The sequence below is a fragment of the Halichoerus grypus genome, chromosome 6 (genome assembly GCF_964656455.1).
Source record: "Halichoerus grypus chromosome 6, mHalGry1.hap1.1, whole genome shotgun sequence".
Taxonomy (NCBI): domain Eukaryota; kingdom Metazoa; phylum Chordata; class Mammalia; order Carnivora; family Phocidae; genus Halichoerus; species Halichoerus grypus.
The window spans coordinates 116,245,814-116,253,508 of record NC_135717.1 but is presented as its reverse complement, the minus strand read 5'-3'; the positions used below and the strand labels follow the sequence as shown (position 1 = coordinate 116,253,508).

Sequence of the window (7,695 nt, the reverse complement as noted above, 5' to 3'; positions counted from 1 at the left end):
CTGCCACTCCCCCTGCTTGTGCCCTTTCTCTCTCTGTGTGTCAAATAAATAAAATCTTTTTAAAAAAATAAATAATAAAAAATTCAAAGAATCAACAGAAAAAAGAGGGAAAGAAAGAGGGAAGGATGATTGGAAAGAAGGAAAGGAGAAAGGGAAGGCAGATGGGAGGGAAACTGGCGGTATTGACAGTTACCAATATCACCTACTTCGTGCATTGAATATCCTTTCCCAGTGGGTTTTTTTTTTTTTTTTTTGGGTCCTCTTTGTAAAACAAAAAAATGTAAAACTGTACATTGTTGAGAATCTATTCCTTCTTTATAAAACAAGCATTCATTCTGTTAGGTGGCATTTATTTAGCTGCCAGCACTGTACCAGATGCCGGGGATACAAAAGACAGGACAGGGTCACTTCCTTCAGTAAGTTCAGAGTAAATAAAAAATTGCAATCTTGTATGAGAAAGGCAGTAATAGACACACATCTAGGTAGAGGGAGGGAAATACTCTTTCTGAAGAAGAGTGGGTGGTGAAGTCTCACAAAAGAGGACACACATGAGCTGGGTCTCAGGAAAGTAGCAATCATGGGGGGCAGGGGGAGGGTAGAATCCAGGCCCAGGGAACAGCCTGTGCAAGGACAGGAGCCCCCACCCCGCACATTAGGGACTCTGAGTGGTTCAGCATGGCTGCAACAGAGACATTAGAATGGGGTGGGGAGTGGGTGGAGGAGAGGAAGCTGAAGAAACAGGTCAGTTTTTAGAGGACCTTGCAGATCATTTTAGGCACTCAAAACATTGTCCATGGGCCAGCAGCCTTGGCATCACCTGGGGGCCTGTCAGAAATGCAGATCCCAGGAGCGCCTGGGTGGCTTAGTTGGCTAAGCGTCTGACTCTTGATTTCAGCTCAGGTCATGATCTCGGAGATGGAGCCCCGGGTCAGGCTCCTTGCTGAGCGTGGCGCCTGCTTGAGATTCTCTCTCTCTCTCCCTCTGCCCCTCCTCCCTTCACACTCATGAGAGTACATGCTGTCTCTCTCTGGAAAAAAAAAAAAAGAAAGAAAGAAAGAAAGAAAAGAATGCAGACCCCAGACCTCCAAATCAGAATCTGCACTTTAACAAGAGGTTCAGGCGAGTCATTTGCATATTCATGTTTCAGGAGGCACCAGGGAGCCTGCCAGTTAGATCTGTCTTCCCTTTGTGTCCTTAGTAGGGGAGAGGAGGTGGGTCTTCATCTTCTCTTCCTGGTTTCTTCACCAGCTCCTCTGCCTCCACTAACTTCAAAGCACCCCAGGCCTCCAGCCTCTGTTCCCTTCACAGACCTTGCCTCAGCCACACTGTCCTAAACACACCTTACAAAACCCTTGACTGTAGGGAACCCCTTGGATTTGAAAGATGGTAAATGAAAAGGTAGGATTCTATGATTCTATGAAAGAATTCCTTGCATAGCATGGTAACCTTATGAAATTCATTATGCCCAAGCAGTGGTACATGCTGAAACTGTACATAGGTTCAAATAACATTTAGAAAAATTTACAGATGCTAAGTCCATAGTGCATTAAGGATGGGAGCTGAGGATGCTTGGAGACATCATTCCTGACCTTTTCTTTGTAATAAGCTGTGTTGGTTTTTTTCTTTTTCTGAATATAAAAACTAATACATGTGCATTATTGAAAGCATGGGAAATACATTAGTTTGAAGAAGAAAATAAAAGGGCAGTCAGAGGGAAAAACAGAAAGTTTTCAAAACAAACTGGGAGGGGCGCCTGGGTGGCTCAGTCATTAAGCGTCTGCCTTCAGCTCTGGTCATGATCCCCGGGTCCTGGGATCGAGCCCCGCATCGGGCTCCCTGCTCAGTGGGAAGCCTGCTTCTCCCTCTCCCACTCCCCCTGCTTGTGTTCCCTCTCTCGCTGTGTCTCTCTCTGTCAAATAAATAAATACAATTAAAAAAAAAAAATGGGAAAGAGAGATGGAAATCAGGGCATGCAAACACACACACACTCTCTCTCTCTTCCTCTTCCACCCACTCCCTGGGTCCTTCTGATATGGTTATATCAATAATTATGAGTTGATCAATATTGAATGTTTACATATTAAGACTGTAAACCCTGTTGACCACAGGCCTATGTAGTATATGGTGATTACTTTTCCTTTCTTGCACAACGTTTTGCTTTTCTGGACATTAATCAGTTATTGTTAGTTGTTTGTACATTTACTTTCCTATGTCCTTATTATTTTTCTTCACCACCTTAAGTGGGTAAATATCCTCCCAGTATGTTCAAATATATTAGATGTTCTATCATTTCATCTTGCTGACACCATATCGTCTTTCCAAATCTTCTGACTTCTCTAGCCTGCACTGGATGCTCCGGAGCTCTGTTGTGCAGTTGTTACGCGGGCATCTCTCCTCATCTCCATCCCGGGGAATCCCCTTCACCACCCTCCTCTGTTGGAAACCTGCATTCTAGATCCCATGAACTTCCCTTTCTCGGGCTTTCTACTCATTTTAGTGGAAAACCTTTCCCAACAACTTCCTGAGAAAGAGTTGATGGGAAATAATACTTTTGGTTTCTTGCATGTCTAGAAGTGTCTTCATTTTGTGTTCACAATTCATCATTTGGCTGTGTATCAAATGAAAGTTTGGAAATAACTTTCCTTCAGAATTTCTCTGTCAAATAAATAAATAAAATCCTAAAAAAAAAAAACCTTTTTATTTTAAAATAATTATATGTGGCAGTGAGGTCCCATACACCCCTCACCAGGTTCCCTCAATGATTACATTTTTTGTGATTATAATGCACTACCCAAACTGGGACATTAACACTGGTATGTGTGTATATAGTTCTGTGACATTTTATCACACATGCAGATTCATGTAACTACCACAGCAATCAAGACACAGAACCAAAAAAAAAAAAAAAAAAATGACACAGAACCGTTCCATCGTCACAAACATCTTCCCTGAGCTATCCCTTTATGGTCACATCCACCCCTACCATCCCTGGCAACCACTAATCTGTTTTCCATCTTCTATAATTTTTTTTTCCATTTTGAAAATGTTATATAATGGAATCATATAGTTTTTGTCTTGCAGGGATTTTTTTTTCACACAGTATAATGCCTCTGACATCCATTTGAGCTGATGCATGTATCAGCAGTTTGTTCTTTTTTATTGCTGAGGAATAGTCAATGCTACAGCTGTCCCACATTTCATTTAACCATTCACCTATTAAAGGACATTTTGGTTGTTTCCAATTGTTGGCTATTACAAATAAACCCTGGGGTGCCCTGGGTTGGGCGTCTGCCTTCAGCTCAGGTCATGATCTCAGGGTCCTGGGATCAAGCCCCATGTGGGGCTCCCTGCTCGGTGGGCAGTCTGCTTTTCCCTCTCCCTCTGCCCCTCTGCCCTGTTCATTCTCTCTGTCTCTCTCTCTCTCAAATAAATAGAATCTTAAAAAAAAATAAAGCCCTATGAACATTCATGTAAAGGTTTTGTGTGGATATAAATTTTCATTTCTCTAGTATAAATGCCCAGGAGTGTGATGGCTTGGGTCATATGGTGTTTGTTCAATTTTTTTCTTTTTTAAACAGATTTATTAAGATATAATTTACATAACGTAGAGTTCACCCATTTAAAGTGTACGAAGTAATATTTTTTAGTATATTTAGAGCCCTTCCCCTCTTCCCCACTGACCCACAATGGACTGTGACAACGAGGGAGAAATAACCCTTTATTATATTATGGTAAGGTACTGAGATTTGGGGGTTACCTGTTACAGCATTTAGCCTGCCCTGACCAATTTGGCTCTGTCTTTGGAGAAACTGCCTTTACCTCCTGGATCTCAGTTTCCTCGTCAGAAAATAAGGGGTTCAAAATATGGGTTCTCTTGGTTGCGTTTCAGCTATAACACTCCATTTATAAATCGTATGGTTATTGTTTCCAAGTGGTTTAAAACTCTGCAAGGACTAATTATAGAATTTCTCAACTATAATAAGGAGTAAGTTCTCCATTTACAGATGGGTTGTGTTCCAAAAGTCCAGACAGGAGTCCCTTGTTGGAGTTTCTGTGAGAAAATAGACTCGATATTTTAAAATATACACAGACTCCTGATTAACCCTCAGTCCTGAGGCCCTCTGATCCCCAAATGGAGGCAGTGAGTGGGGTGGAAAAGCAGGGAGCAGGGGCTCTAGGGCATGATTTGAAAGGGAAAGAAGGGAGAGTAAGATGGACGAGACCATGGGCCAAGACATCAGCTGCACAAGGTTCCTTCGGAAGCCATAGAAACCATTATACATGTCGAGCGTTCCAGACTTGTATAATTCCAGTTCTATATATACACACCTCTGCATTTTAATTGTTCTTGGGTATATGTTCTGTGCAGGGCAGAGATGAATTTGCCATGGAGCTAATGAAGCTCAAGCTTCAGGGTCCTCATTTACTCATAGAACACTTCTAAGGCCCTAGAAATGTGTCTACAGGGTCATTTGTTTTTGTAAAATTTGAAAAAATATGATATTTTAAGTACAGGTGGTTAAAACTTGGATTTCCACTTCGATGTCCCTTCATTCACATTTGCCCTTGTGTTAAATGGCATTGGAATGGCTACAGGCATTTTTGGAATCCAGCTAAGGGGAAGTTTAGTTGGAGATACACTCCATTTAGGATCTATTCACATGGTTTAAAATTACTTCCATGCATAGCTGAACTTTTACCTGCTGAAGGAATAATTCTAGAAGTCTCTTATCCACCACTATTATGACCTAGAGGTACAAGGCCAGAGTTCAAATCAAGATCTAAACCTGTCCTACATTTAGCACCTGGTACCAGAAGTATGCAGGAGTGGAGGAAGAAATAAGGGTTAGAAGATGTATGAAGCCAGAAGCTAGTCTGAAGAAAATTCTTCCAATTGTCAGCTGTGCAAAAAAATAAGCAGAGGATTCTGTCCATATTGACATCTAGTCAAAGTAAGTTTTGTCCTGTTGGCAATATACTCAATAACATAGCATATCATTATAAATGTACCATACATTCTTTTCTTTTTTGATGGGAACTGTTCAAAATACAATTTCTAAGAATTCTTATTTTTATATTTTTTTGATGACACAAATTACCAAGATCAAAGCAGATAATAAAAAACTCATAATACACCAATTATAATGAGGTTTTCAAAGGCAAATTGGCTAGTAAATGTAATCAATTTGAAGAGTATATCTAAGATTAGTCTTTGCACAGGAAAAATTTTAAAAGCTGACAAATACCACAAATATCACAAAAAACTCCCATAGTAATTTGATGAATTAAATGCTAGTCACACTTGAATATTACTTTTTTCTTACATTTTTGGCTACATACTCTTTGGTTGTTTCTTCATATGGCAATGATTTAATAATACCATTTTTTAGAGAGGACAAAAAAGATAATTCAGTATTTTCTTAGCATGGCAGATTAAATTTGCCCTTTATTTTTTTTTTTTAAGATTTGCTTATTTGCGGGGAGGGGCAGAGGGAAAGGGAGAGAGAAACCCAAGCCAACTTTGCGCTGAGGGTGGAGCCCGACGCAGGGCTCAATCCCATAACTGGAGCCAAAACCAAGAGCTGGATGCTTAACCAGCTACACCACCCAGGCACACCCAAATTTGCCTTTTATTATTTGATCATTTAGAAAAGTCTCTTTCAGGTTCACAATTTGTTATTGGCAATGTCATGTGAATTTAGTTTGTCATCAAACTGGGGAAAAACTTGATCAAGTTTCTTTCATCTATGAGCTAAAATTCCAGAGCTTTTAAAAATGTGTAATTTGGGGGCACCTGGGTGGCTCAGCCAGTTAAGTGTCTGACTTTGGCTCAGGTCATGATCTTGGGGTCCTGGGATCGAGCCCCGCATCGGGCTCCCTGCTCAGCGGGCAGTCTGCCTCTCCTTCTGCCCTTCTCCCTGCTCATGCTCTCTCAAATAAATAAAATCTTAAAAAAAATAAAAAATAAAAATGTGTAATCTGTTGTGATTTATTTCCTCATTGTAAATAAATACTCACTTTTACATGTCTCTGTATTTGTAATCTTTTAAAAAAATTTTATTTAAATTCTAGTTAGTTTACATACCATGCAATAGTGGTTTCTGACTCATCACTTACATAGAACACCCAGTGGTGCCCTCCTTAATCCCTATCCCTCATCTAGGCCATCCCCCACCCACCAAGCACATCCACCCCCACAATTGTATAAGCATCAGGCTCCACAAAACCTGGCCAACTGCAGTGTAGAGCATGCTCCTAAGTGCTGCTATAGCTATTTGAGGTGTTGGGGTGACTCAGGCCCCAAGCCCAGGAGCTGAGTATTGTCAGGTCATCTGGGCCAGTCAAAAATGAAAAATGGACACAGGTTCAAAAAGTCACCAGAGTGGATCAAACTAAAATGCCTCTTTATGGGCTCACCTCTGAGGTATTTTAGGTCCCCAGTAACATTACCAGACCCACCTCTATCTTTGCTTCTCAAGGATCCCAGGATGAGGAGGAGCCTGCCATTCTCCATCTAGACCTGGTGACTTTTTTATCTTTCTGGTGAACAGTGTTTCAAAAACTCAAAAACATGCCCATGTCCTTAGTGAAATCAAACACCTTACTGGCAATAATATATACTGTGTTTAAAAAAGCAAACAAAAAGGGTTTACAAAAGCAAGGTGATTCCAGCGCCTTGAAAATGAAGGGTGGTCAAGGGTTTGTGCTAGCGCCATCTAGTGACAAAAGGAAGTAAGTTCGGCTCACCAAAATCTGTCAAAACACTGGGGAGAGAAATGGTACCGGGGCTGCTATTCCACCCCGAACTTTTTCTGGAAGTTGTTCAGAGTACTGTGGCTTACTCAATTCCACTATGACTTTTGGTCTTTAACTTATGTCCCCAAATAGATCAGGCAGCGATGGAAGTATGAAGTACAAACTGGGAGGGCAAGAGACAGGGCCCATTTTAACCTCTGCTGCTTAAAATTTTACCTGCAGATAACACTATCTGCAGAGGTCATACTTCAGTTCCTTAGAAGTTCAGCAAGCCACGGCTTCATGTAGCAGGAGGCCCTTTAAGATGGCAGGCCAGGTGGGGAGAGGTCAACACAACTCTGCTGACCCCTGGCCGAACCTGTTGGATATTCTGGGCTATCCTGGCTTCTAACTGGAAACTGCTACCTGGGCTAACCCCTCGGTCTCTCTCCTTACCAGCTCTGTTCTTTTCCTACCTCTGGCTCAGCCCATATTTTGCCTACCTCCATTCCACTTTGTCTGTTTCAGTTCAGCTCCTTTCTTCCTTCCATTCTAATTTTCCTAAAACAAACCTGGCTTTAGTCATCTACTTGCAGCTTCTATTGAGTTCGTTTTTGTTCTCCTAAATGTTAATTCATGTGGTAAGTACACTTAATGTGAGATCTACCCTCTTACCAGATTTTTAAGTGTACAGCACAATATTGTTATCTACAGGCACAATATTGTACAACAGATCTCTAGGCCTTATTCATCTTGCATAACTGAAACTTTGCAGCCACTGATTAGCAACTCCCCCTATCACTCTCCCCCCAGTCCCTAGCAACTACCATTATATTCTTTGTTTCTATGAATTTGACTATTTTAGATACCTTACATAAGTGGAATCATGAAGTATTTGGCCTTCCATGACAGCCTTATTTCACTTAGCAAAATGTCCTCAAGGTTCATCCATGTTGTCAC

General features: G+C 41.1%; 1 long non-coding RNA gene across 1 annotated transcript in view; it reads right to left on the bottom strand.

Annotated features, from left to right (window-relative positions):
- Positions 1-341: 341 nt before the first annotated feature.
- Positions 342-7,695, bottom strand: part of LOC118553888 (uncharacterized) — a 28,553-nt gene continuing 21,199 nt past the window's right edge. The window contains exon 5 of the long non-coding RNA XR_013449189.1: positions 342-1,027. This is a non-coding gene — a long non-coding RNA (uncharacterized LOC118553888). The remainder of the gene's footprint in view (positions 1,028-7,695) is intronic.